Here is a 13908-nt window from a genome sequence, read left to right on the forward strand (position 1 = left end):
CCAGTTTGTTCGCCTAGATTATTGTCTTTTTAAGCTATTAATATGGAATGCATTTAAAAAAAACATTTGCTATTTGATAAGATTGAAAAATATGAATTCCATTGAATCCATTTACGGCCTATTAAATATATATATTACAAAATAAAAGTGTAAAAATCTTACTATAGAGTTAAGGATTGGCAAAAGCTCGCGATTGAATATTTTATTGGATGAATTCGTATCATAGTATTTAAAATCTTTGGTAAGTAGCAAATTGACTTTAAAATATTATTAAAATTAAGGAAAAAATTAAACTTAATTGAAATTGATATTATTAAAATGATAATCTCTCAAATCTTAGTCATAAGGATTACTTATCAAGGGACGGTTAAACCCACTTTTGCGCTCACTTAAATTTTCTGTTTGAAGTTTGATTTTTGGTTTCTTCTACTTGCTTCTGATGGAATGCACTTTTTGATGACACTGCCAATACTCTAGAAAATTTGTAATAATACTATGAAGTCCATTCATTAACTATACGAAGCGTTGGATTCAATGCAGCTGTAAAAAATGTTCAATGAAGTAGTCTGAAATCTGTATGATGTTTCGCTTGCATCTGACTGTTGCCAATCGACAGTAAGCAATAAACGCGATTTCTATGGCAAGTATGCTAGCGTTTTATATATACAGATATGGCAAAACAATAAGAGGTGGGACTTCTGCTTTTCTGCAAGAGAAGAAAGGGATAAATGGAATTTGCACGGAGACAAGTTGCACAGTTTAATCTACGGCATAATTTCGAGACGATACAAGTGTTGGGATGACCGAAATATAATCTTTCTTCCTGTCGTCATTATCCAGAATGTATTAACTTCACTAAGAATTAATTATAAAATGTCACAATATTCAACTTAACGATAACCGATACGATTGAAAAAAAACCATCACACAGAAAATTAGTGAATAAATAGCATTATTATTTAGATACACATTCTTTTTGAATTTAAATACAAATATCAAATGTTCGTTAAACTGCAGATAAATGAAATATATTAATAAATTACAAATGCTTTGAGAAATTATTCTTAAATCATTAAGTCTAAAACGTGCATAGATGTCAACTACTGAAAAATTTCACATACATGCAAAGCTAATTATGAGACGAATTATAAAATAAGTAAGAAATAAAACCATCTATGAAATCTGCTTGAAAATACTGTCGCTTTAATATGGAGAGAAAGTTAATAATTGTGGGAAAGATTAATCTAGAAATGGAGGAATTGACATGATTCCTTATGAGTAATGCCATATGGTACAGAAACTGAAACAATTTTTTTTTCAAAATTATGATAATTTTCATTAACTTATAAATTAAGATGCACACATTAATTGAAATAAGATCAACATTTTAATATTTTTAAAAACAGATTTTACATTATATAAGGCATTTGAAAGCACAAGGTAATTGGAGAAGTTTTATTTCTAATATAAAAAGTATAACAGTTTTCATATTCTACTTATACCCTTTTGTCTGCGATTGTCAAGAACAATTATTTATTTTGACCTCTCGGTCAATTTTTTTTTTTTTTTTTTTTTCCCTGAATGAAAGCAAATAAGTTCCACCTACATCATTTAACACAGCTAAAAGTGAATTAAATTAGAATAAAATAATAATAATAATAAAAAAAAACTGGGTTTTAATTCTTTTAGATATATGCATATTAATGATAGTTAACAATACTCACTACTTAAATGTATAATTTTGATTTTTTAAAAATTTTTTTTAAACGATTAAAGGAATGTGTACTGATTTTAACCTGAAGTCAACACAAATGAGAAACGCGTTTCGATTTCGATATTTTTACAATATCAAGGGACGGGGGGGGGGAGAGAAACAATAACTCAAAATACCTTAATTCCTTTTTTTTTAAAAAAATTAATAAAGATTTTCACTTTGCTTAGACAAATTACGAAATATTTGCTATTCTAATAATCTCCTTCTTTCTAATCTATAAATAAATTTTCGGATGAAAGTTAATCTTTTAATAACAAAGCATGCAACAAATAGTTTCATATACTCAATTAAGTCATGCGGTTACTAGTAGAACAATTATTTTTATGCTTCCAATACTATAGCACTAGTTCAGAAAACTATAAAGGCATATAATTTTCCTGCCAAAAGAAAAATGATAAAATTGGAGTAATAAGTAAATTTCAAATAATATTCATATCAAAACTATAGACTGGAGATAACATAAATTCACATAATAAACAAATACAACTAAAATTGGATTTTTTTAAAAAAGTTTTTGTGAATGAAGTAAAACAGAGAATTCCTATATACTATACACCACAAAGAGCCTCCATAAGAGAAGATAGCAGTAAATGATTAAATAGATGAAATAAAAGATAATTTAGGAGGAATACGAGAGGAGATGCTTCTTAATTCATGATATTGGACGAACTGTTCGCGGCAGAAACGCCTGAGAATGCTACTGCTAAAATAACGTAAGTCGACAAATAATCAATGATTTTATTTCCGCAAAGGTAGGAATGTCATATCATTACCAAGCATCGATTAAAAATACTATTTCGTGGCTTCTAATCATTTGGTAAAATCAACTAATTTTTTCCAGAAAAAAAAAGAGTCTAAATCTTTTTAATATTCGAGTTTCAGTTTCCGATATTTTTGTATGAAATTGGCAATTCCCTTCCGTCTATGTACTTATATAAAGTAAAAAAGTACAGACAAATCAATGATAGTGTCAATTTATTTAAAGATCCTCTAGATATGTAGACATTTTGTCTCATACAGGGTTTCTTAAAAAATTAAAAAAATAAAAATCCACATATCATATTTATGTTTTCGAGAAAGATCACATCAATAACGAAAGCGAGTTTTCTATTTTTTTTTGCACCTGTTTTCTTTCCTCTTGTTTCTAAACACCAAGAAAAGCTCTCAGACGCAAGTGTCGTTTTTTTTCTAGTTGCAGCAAGAGCATTGGGAACAGGCCCAAAATAAAGATTGGAGGGAGTCGATTCTTATAAACATTTGACGGAAAGAGGGGGATAACCATTTCACTTGAAAAAAAAAAGATTTACGGTAACTGATATTTAACGATGGAAATTATTTAATCATAAACATCAGTGCAAAGCAGAGTTTATATAAAATATACGATTTTGATCACTGAAATTAGTATTATTGCGACTAGGAAGGGGAGGGGAAGAAGAATGTTGTTTCAATAGTTCGAATACAATTAAAACTCAAATGTAAAATCCTACAATAAAATTCATTGAGGTGCCAAATTTCACTAATTAATTATGCTATATTTTAAAGTAAGAAAATAAAGGAGAAGAGGTGAAACTCAAATAATTTTGTTGGTCAGATTTGAATTTCAATTCTAAGTTTGTGAAATTCGGTCTGCGCTAACCTCTCGTAAGACAAACCAACTGAATCCGGTTAATCGGGTCGATCCCGAGACTTCCGGTCATCTCTTCAGAACCATCAGTTAAAACTCGACAGGGACGCTCTTCATCGATTCCTTCCAAAGTATTGGCGAATCCGCAACTCGGGAATCCGATGAAACAGAAATCGATGGCTCACCTGCAGACAGACCGACAGTCCATCCATGACCGTTGTCCACCAAACAGTGCACATGATTAAAGCAAAGTAGTACACAAGGAAGGTGCATTCTGCATAGTTCCCTTCGAACAAACTAACCGATGGGGCATGCTACTCACGTCCAGGAATGCAGTCCCGATCGAAATTCTAATTTCGCGTAGAAGAGCCTTCAATTACACATAATTGCTCGCGAAGGTTGCACACATAATGGAAACGAAAATGGGCTCTCACAATAGAATGGGACCCTCTATCGGTAGTGTTTTTTGTTGCTTGATGTGTCTATACGCTCGGCGTGCGCTAGATACACAGTTATAAATTACGCATAATACCAGGATCGGATCATGGCAAACATCGTCGGGTCGATGGGGGAAGATAAACGAGTCGACGAAGTTGCTATTCTGAGGTTGGGGCAAGAGTCTTGTCTCTTCTAAGGAAGAAATTTTTTAAAAAAATTTCAAAAAGGAGAAAAACGATTAAAAATGTATTACATTTAATTAAATGTAAATTTAATAAATATTTTATGTAATTAATAAAATAGATTTTGGATATTCTAAATAAATCTAGATTAACCGTAAAAATTATTTTCGAGTGATTATCAACATTTATTATGCATATTCCTCCATGCTTTTTTGATAATCAGGTATCGAAAATTCGGGATCCTGTAAAATTTATCAGAATTTGATTTAATCACAGAAAGTATAATTTGTCGTAAATATTTAATGATAAAATTTTAATGTTTTTATTTCTTGTGCGTTTAGACGAAATTTTAATGTAAATCAACTTTAGCAGCTTTCACAATTTAAAAAATTTTCTAGCAAACAGAAAAATGCTCTCAAATGAACAAAGTGAATTTCGCCTAATCTTTTCAATGATAAAAGAATGAAGTTCCGAACTTCTATGTTAATGAATGAATTATTAACACATTCAGATATATTCAAATGTCACAAAAAAATCAAATTCCAATGAAAAAAACTCTGGTTTATTCTCATTAATAAAGGTTCCATAATGCTCTGAACAGCACAATTTATTCAATACACTTAACTCATATCGTGTTATACGAATGTAATAGATTATTCGTAATATTATTCACCATTAAAATTGAGCTTTAAGGATATATATAATATCTGTGTGTGTGCGTATTTGCATGTAATAAAAGGTCGATGCAAGTAATTATAGATACAAAACAATTCAACTTAAATCTTACCAACTCCCAAAATATTTTTTCCCTGTTTACCTACTCCGTAGGAAAAAGAAAATTAATCGTTCTATTCATCTGAGAGCAGATATTCCAAGAGATATAATATAAAACAAATTTTGTTTATATATGTTTCCTTGAAAATTTGCTAAAAATGAGCCTATATTTTAACAGTACCTTTTCAGTTTAAACAATGAATAGAATTGTAAAAGGATTTCAAGGAGACACAATTATAGAGTGATAAGGCAAAATTATTAGGATTATGTTTAACATGATATAGAGAAGGGAAACATCTGATAGTTAAGACAGAACATTGTTCGACAACACTTTTATCATATAGGTTCACCTTGAATAACAATGAAACAATCATTTTTCAAAGAACAATAATATCGGCAATGAACAAAACTATTTTCAGCGCGGAATCCGAGTGAAATCTTTCAAACTTCGGTACGTAAACACACAGGTTTTAAGAAGAATATTATTTCCCAATCTTATATTAAACTGTACATAAACCACCAATAAAAATAATTATTATCTTTAAAACAAAAAAGATTTTTTTTTCCTATGAAATCAACATCCTTTGAACTTAAGGAAATTCACAAAGTCAATTCAATATTCCATATGTTTAAAATGCAAAAAATAGAACCATAAAAAGTAAAGAAGTAGCTTACTGCCAGGCAAAAAACTTATTAGTTGGCAGTACTAATGCTTCAAGGGGAGTTCCATAAGTGTGTGTGTGTGTGTGGGGGGGGGCTGAGATTAGGCAAAATTCTTTATCCTTAACAAAATATTTCATTCAACCAAAGGTGACTATTCTAGAGGATATCAATTGTCATGTATATAAATAAAAGTAAATTTCGTAAATAATTTATATGCTGCAGAAATCCAAAATTAGAGATTTTCTAGAAATTTTCTAGAAAAATGAAGAATTCAATTAATTAATAGTTAAACACGAATTTTAAAAGTTAAACGTTAACTCAAAAATAACACGATTTGAAATAATGTCCGATATAAAAGAAGAAAGCATCGTTTAGTTTTAACAATCATTAATATACTGCCAATGACAAATTCAATAATGTACTAAGTTGTTAAGAATTCGTCTTATAAAATAAAACCACTCTTTTGGTCAAACAGTTATTTCTGTCTTGTTTGTTAACATTGAAAGTACAGATAATAAATTTATTTTTTTAAAAAATATTTATTATAATACCACAAATAGAATAATTTCTATTAAATAAAATTATAGAAAAGAAAGTATTGCTTATCATTTAACTTATTTTAAGCGGGAAACAAAAAGATATGTCCCAAGCAAACAAACAAAAATCTAAAAAAACCAATTCGAATCCCAAAATATAATGTTATATTTCGGTTTTCGGGAAAAAAAAAAAAAATGTAATTAATCCTAAATTTACTATGTAAACTTATTATCTGATTCGTCTCTTAAAATTGCTATGCATATACTTTCAAAAGAAACAATCCTTTAGTAATAAAAATCATCTTATTTGTTCCCCATTTCAAAATCAAATAATTTTTTTCCTCTTACAAAATTTAGTTACAATAATTTTTAAACATCTTTAAATGAAATTAATTCCATTTAATAATACATCCTTAACAAAAATAGTAATTTACATAAACTATTTTCTAAATTTATGATATCTTGAAGCATTTATTAGGTTTAAAAAGTAAACTACTCAAGATCCGGACAAAAAATATGCTAATTTGGAATATACCGCCAAAGTAAATTCGTGTACAATTTCGGACCTACGCGAAAATCACTTGTAAATACCACATAGAATGGAAGGGGGAGGGGAGCTTTTCAAATAAATATAAGTAAACCGCTTTTATTTATATATTCAGGAGATTTTTTTTCTCTCTCTCTAACCTTCAAAATCATTTCTTTACTTTCAAAGAATTTATGAAATCTCTGTTGAGTGACCAAGTAGAAGTGACACTAAAAATAATTAATGAATTGTGATATAATGGTAGCAAGCCCAAGAGCTGATCCCCCCCTTCTTTTCAATTCATAGTTTAAATCAACGTGTCATTCGAACTTAAGTAAGGAGCATATCATTCCATAAAACTTTTAGCAAGCAAGCTACGGTAAAACAGATGATGGTAAAGAAATTTTAGGGAAAATCTTTCGAACTTCTTTTCGAGGATATTATTACGAGGGACGGGGTCATATAAAAGGCAAGGTGGCTACGAGAACGTCAATCACAGTTGAAATGCTGCTACTAATTTTCAAAGGCAAGCTTCCTAACACCATCCATCATCCATCTTAATGTATAACATCCGGAGGTCATTCAGAATCATCAAAGAGTTTTTGATTCCTTCACGCGTCAAAGTAGTTTTCAAATACTTGATGAGAGCACAGAATAGTAGTACGAAATGAAGGTTTGAATTCAATGACTGAATGGTAGGGACAGAAGAAAGAAGTCACATTTATTTATTTCATTAGATCCTATCTCCTGCGCCGACCGACCTATTTAATTTTCTAAGCAATTTTTTTTAATTAAAAGTCAAATTCTTTTTAAAGCATAGGAGAAATACATATCATTTTTGTAAAAACAGAAAGTATATTTACCTGCATATTAATCAATCTGACGACTATTGGCACTGTGTCTCACTTTAAGATGCAATGTCTCTACAAAGAAAAATAACATAATTAATTTGGATTGTAAAAAGATAGTAATGTCTTACAGATATTCAAATGATTATCAGTTATCTATACTTATAATAAAGCTCAATGTGTGTGTGTGTGTTGGCGCTCTACAGGCCAGACCGTTTGACATGCAGCTACCAAATTTGGTACATGTATACCTTGGAGGTTGGGAATGTGCACCTGGGGTTTCTTTTTTCGAATTTTTAATTAGAATTTTAATTATTAGTTAAAAACTAACTTTCCCGCCAATAAAATCTTTCATTTTCCCCACCGCCAACTTTTCCGCCAAAAAAATCTTCCATTTTCCCCAGCGCCAAACGAGAAAGGATTCAGTTTTTTTTTTCTCCCAACAGTAATGAGGCTAGGGTTAAAATTTTTCGGCGGATTATTTCAATCGGTTCTGTTTATTTTCTTAATGTTTGATGCATTTAAAATTAAACATTGTTAATGAATCAATCTTTCAGATTTATTCTAAAGTACTTTTGAATTAAAATAAAACAGAATAAAGGAAATTAAAAATTTCTAATCCGCATAGCGTTACCCCAACTGCCGTAGAAAAAATCACGTATTTGCGTTACGTAACCGGCGAAGAAAATTCACGCATGCGCATTCTGTTCTGATTGTTGCCATGACAACGTTATCAATGGATGATTTAAATTATTTTTGGGTTAGTTGCTTGCTTTTGTAAGTAAATTGTATTTATATTAGTTATATATTTTTTGTGTATGCTTATAGTTTTAAGTACATCGTTTTTTAAGTAGTTTTTTTAAAACCTGTTTTCGACCGATTATTTTAAACGATTCATTTTATTTTCTTAGTGTTTGATGCATTTAAATTTAAACATTGTTAATTAATCGATCTGCTCATAATGAATCTAAGAAAATTTTGTTGACCAACTCTTGAGATATTACATAAATTAAAAAAGATATTCTTTAGTGCTCATAAAGTTTAAACGCTGAGTGACTCTATTTTCAGTAATCAGATTATAAAAAAATGCTTTGTTTCAGTAAAAAATATTATTATATTAATTGAAGTTAAATTCTTTCCACTTTAATTTAAAGCATAAATTCTACCGTTTTCAACCGTTTATTTTAAACGATTCGTTTTATTTTCTTAGTGTTTGATGCATTTAAATTTAAACATTGTTAATGAATCTAAGAAAATTTTGTTGACCAACTCTTGAGATATTACATAAATTTAAAAAGATATTCTTTAGAGCCCATAAAGTTTAAACACTGAGTGACTCTATTTTCAGTAATCAGATTATAAAAAAATGCTTTGTTTCAGTAAAAAATATTATTATATTAATTGAAGATAAATTCTTTCCACTTTAATTTAAAGCATAAATTCTACGGGTGATAACAGAAAATGAGAGAGATACATATTACGTTATGACTGAAGGCCTTTATAATATTATGAATGAATTATATGATAATCAAAATTTGAAGTTTTAAAATATTTTGATGAAGAAGCTATTAAAGTAGAAATTGCATAAAATATTTAATTATTAAAATTTTAAAGAACATTAAGATTGGCGAACCGGCTGGTCGCCAAAGGCAGCTAGTATTAATATAAGACAAATTGTGTTACTAATAGCATTCCCATGAACACTTTATTTTAATTGACGTTTTCCCGAAACGTATCATATGTATCTTATATTTATATAATAGCTTAATAAAAATAGTTATATAATTACTTAATCCGAGTGCAAAATTATATAAAATAAGTAATCAAGGGAACAATTACATATCTGTGAATAGAAAAATATTTACTTTTCAATTCACAGATATGTGATTGAGTTTTATTTACTACTATATTAGAAAAAAACACAATAATTAATAAAATTAAGGTAATTTTCTTAATTAACTTGAAACTTAAAAAAACTAATTAATTATTCAGTTAGTTCTAATTATTCATTCGATAGAAAAGCAAATAGAAGGTTACACACAAACTATTCAAGAAATATTAAACTAATGTTGCTTCGATGAAAAACCTTTATTTAATAATCACATTAAAAATCATTAAATCGAAAGAAATTTTTTCATTCTTTAAACTAAATTAACTAATTACTGGAAATAAATTCATTTTTGACAAAATGAAAACACTGTGTTTTAAACAGGAATCTTCTTTAACAAGCCATTATTATCAAATATTTTAACAATGCCACTCTTTCAATAACAACATGCCCAAAGATGAAAAAATTTTGAGTTCAAGAACCCCGAAGAAAATAAGGCATATGCACATATGCCTTATTTTCATAAGCAAATCATACAGGGGGGGACGAAGTGCTCGTAAAAATATTACGCGCTTCTCTAAATAATACATCAATTGTAACTGTGTAGCTACTAAATACTCACTGTAAAGTAAGTATTACAAGTACGAATGAAGAATTTTGTTCCTTATAGAGCTTTGAAGACAGAATTATATATAGATTAAAAAGACAAAAAAAAAAAAAAAATGAATTTTAACAAAAATGTTTTGAAACCATTTCATGACATAAAATTTGGATTTAAAATACTGATTGATGGTTGTCAATACTATTTGATAAAAGAATTCCTGCAGAGAAGCACACAAAATTAAAACCACGGTGCAACATGCTTTTCAGCAAAACCCGCATTTGTCAGACCACACCGAAAGAGAAATAGCGATAATAAAAAGCGAAAAATAATTCCGACAAGAGTACAGAGGTGTCGGGGAGCAGTCCGCATGCGCGAGGATGGGTCTGATGGAAGTGGGTCACGGCGAGAAAAAGAGTTCTTTTTGCCACCAAGTCCAAATATCACAGCCATTTTCTACCGTCACCCCCCCTCTCTCTTCCCCACTTCAAACATTTTATTTTTATTTCCTTTCATCCATTCACGAGACATTGAAAAGGATTAAAAAAAAAAAAAAAATCACAGCAGTTTGGTGATGAGAAGGGGAGGGGGAAAGAAGGAAGAAAAATAAAATAAAATAAAAAAAAAGACAATACATGGCTGTTATTGCCCCTTTTGTTTTCAGTTCGCTGACACTGGTGGTTCTTATCTGCCCGCCGGTGCTTGGTACCTTTTTCGGGGAAAAATTATTACAAATTTTTATGCCCGATTATCTTTCTTTTTTTTTTATTTTAATTTTTTTTCTAAGGGAAAAAAATGCATTCGAACAAGGGAAATAAATGCTGGACGATATCAAGGCCTGCTAGTCGAAGTGGAACTTATATTCATATTAATTTAGCAAAAAAAAAAAAAAAAAAAAAAAAAAAACCCACTTTTCAATCATAAAAATTTTCTAACGTTTCAGAATCTCTCTAAATTAGTTATTTAGTAAAGATAATCAAATCAGAATAAATATTACTTCAATAACGACGTAGTTTTATCTTAAATAACCCAAGTAACTATAAACAACTTGGATTTTAAAAGATAAATTTAAAATTGAAAGTCCTGATGTTTTGCATTATGCCCATTTTATTCATAAATCAGAAGAAAATGCTGATAATCTTATTTCTTAAAAATGAGAAACAAAAATGAATGAAAAAGTTGACTGAATGCAGTTCAAATTATATTTTATCCTAATACGCTGGGGAAAATTCTAAAAATATAAATCACGAAACAGTTCTGAACTGTACAGCACATATTCTTAAGAGATGAGCACTCTTAGAGAAAAGGCGAAGATTCACAAATTTAAAATAAATCGGTTTGTGAATTTCAATGTTGTTTCCATATGAATGAATTATTCATCAAACTCATGCTTCAAAAAGGTAATTACAGGGTTTTTTTTTTACATGGCCTTAGTATAAGATATCAAAATTGTAATATATTTAGTAAAGTCGAAACTTCTATGCAAAATTATTACCCTGCAAATAACAAAGTGAACAGAAGAGATTTATATTTTAATATACAAGTACACCCAGTGATATAATATGCACGAAATACTGTGTACGATAAATCATAATGGATTTCTATTAAGAGGACCACTTTATATTCAATAGAATGATTATTACCCTGGAAACAACTAAGTGAACAAAAACCGATCTATATTGTAGTATACAGGTACTCCCAGTGATATAATATGCACTAAATACTGTGTATGATATATCATAATGGATTTCTATTAAGTGGACAACTTCATATTTAATGAAATGATAAAAATTAAATTAAAAAAACCCAAAACTCAAAATTTGGTTAATATATAGTTAAAATCAAACATAATAAACATATCTATCATCTAAGTATCAGATACTCAGACAATACCATTTTCTATAAGTCGTTTAGTTATGGTTAGTTAACTTTTCGTGGAAACTACGAGCATTATTTTGTTCACTTTCTCACAGTATTTTCATCAAGACATTACATGGCATCATGTTCATTTTTCGAATAATAAAAAATAATTTGCTTCCACGCACACATAAAACCAGGATGCAAAAGCTGCGTTAAATAATATGGTCACCTTTAGAAAATGAGAAAGAGAGCAAGTCAAGAAGAACGGGACACCAACAGCCAAGCACTCAAGAAATATTTGCGGTTAGACCATCATACAGGGACCGGATGAGGCTTGAAACAGTCCTAGAGTTCAAAATGTGGTTTCACGCTCGGCAATTCACAAACAAAAAAGATTTTTCAAGGCTATGACAGATGGTTGATACTAACTCTTCACAGGACAAGTCCAAAATTCTGTACATACACCAACCATTAAAGACTCGACTCATTCATACACTGCATTCATACAGTAAGAATAGAAATTAATTTGCAAGCCCACACACACACACACACAAAAACTATTTATTCTAAAACACAAGAGAACATTTCATATAATGATATATCTTATGTGCATGAATATCAAATGCGGGTTGACTATAGGTAGTTTAGTAATACAAAAAAAAAAAAAAAAAAAAAAAAATAGAAAAGCGATAAACGGGTTATTACATTTTTGTTTTCATAACCGTCAACAGACACTGAAATAAAGATAGAAACGCTTGATTAACAAATACGTGTGTGTGTATATACATACATACATACATATTATATATATATATATATATAAATCATATTTTAGTGCATTTAGTATGAGTGAAATAAAAAATTTCGTATACTTTTCTCACTCTGCAAAAAAGTTAATGTTTTAATTATTCGGAAACTGACAAAATTATACTTCATTTTTAATCAATTTAATGTACAAATATTTAAGAAAATTACCCTAAAATGAACATTTCGATTTTCTGTAACAAATTTCGTTTATAGGCCAAACAGTCTGCTAAAACAAGCAAACACGCTCGTAAACTTCCGTTTCCAAAAATATGGAGGGGGGTGGGGGTATGTTATAAAAATGAGATAAAAATATGCAATGAAAATTAAATACTATTTGTATTTATTCCTTAGAAATATCTTAGGTAAGTATTTGAATTAAAAAAAATTTTGAAATATTTTCAACAGCAGTCTTTTTGAAAATTGAATCACACATTCCTTTTGTGAGCATTATCGCAATTTAAATAAATCTTACATATAAGTTTTATTAATGATTTATTTCATCAATGATGTTAACAAAACTGATATATTAATAAAGTCCTGTTATTATTTCCCCTTCGGTATTAACGCTTGTCATCCATTCAGTACATTACTGCATTAACTGAAATGCTAGACATCATAGAAGTTTATTAATGTTAAAGCGAAAGAAAAATAAAAGTATGCATGAATGAGTTGTACTATGCCAATAACTTAAAATTCTCTTTCAGTTAAGACGGTAAACAAAGACAACAATAATATTCAGGATCAAAGTAAGATTCTTAAATGGGGTAAAATAAAATAACTATGTGGTTCCGAAGATGTGGGGTCGAAGAGTCCATATGCTCGGTACAAAATAATTACATTGCCTCGTAGACATTTTAGAGACAAGGAAATTTAAATAAATCATTATTTTAAGACTATTTCTTTCATTTAGTCAAATTTCAGATTTATTCAATGCTTCATTCAGATTCATTTTTTAAGTAGAATATAGCACAATCTATATTTAAATTATTTTTTATATATTTATTTTTCCTTAAACAACAAAAAAAAGAATAAATGATGAAAAAAAATATTCAACTGTAAAATTTCAAGCGATCCATTTTAATTTTTCAGTCTTCACACTAAGATTGCAACATTGATTATAAACATTTTCAGTGAACTCTAAGAATATTTTAATCATTAAATGATTCTGATTGTTTTGATTAGGGATAGTAAAATTAACCACAGAATATTCACTGAAACTTGTGATCTAAGTTAACTCTTCCAAAAAATTAAACTCATCGATTATCACATAAGTGCCTATGCATAACATAACACTTATTCCTTTTAAGAATTTACATAGTGCTCCTTGAATCTGAAAATTTCTTCTCAAGAACGAATAGCACAAAAAATTATTATTATGTATTATTTTGAGTTAACAAAAATTCATCTACTAAAAATGATTAAAATAACCAACAATCGCGGCTTCTTA

The 13908-nt window shown here is 29.0% G+C and overlaps 1 long non-coding RNA gene across 1 annotated transcript in view; it reads right to left on the reverse strand.

Annotated features, from left to right (window-relative positions):
- The window catches only part of LOC129980049 (uncharacterized), a 96096-nt gene that overhangs the window by 17039 nt on the left and 65149 nt on the right, over positions 1 to 13908 (reverse strand). Inside the window, exon 3 of the long non-coding RNA XR_008785234.1 lies at positions 7381 to 7440. This is a non-coding gene — a long non-coding RNA (uncharacterized LOC129980049). The remainder of the gene's footprint in view (positions 1 to 7380; positions 7441 to 13908) is intronic.

Source organism: Argiope bruennichi, chromosome 1, assembly GCF_947563725.1.
Source record: "Argiope bruennichi chromosome 1, qqArgBrue1.1, whole genome shotgun sequence".
Lineage (NCBI taxonomy): Eukaryota > Metazoa > Arthropoda > Arachnida > Araneae > Araneidae > Argiope > Argiope bruennichi.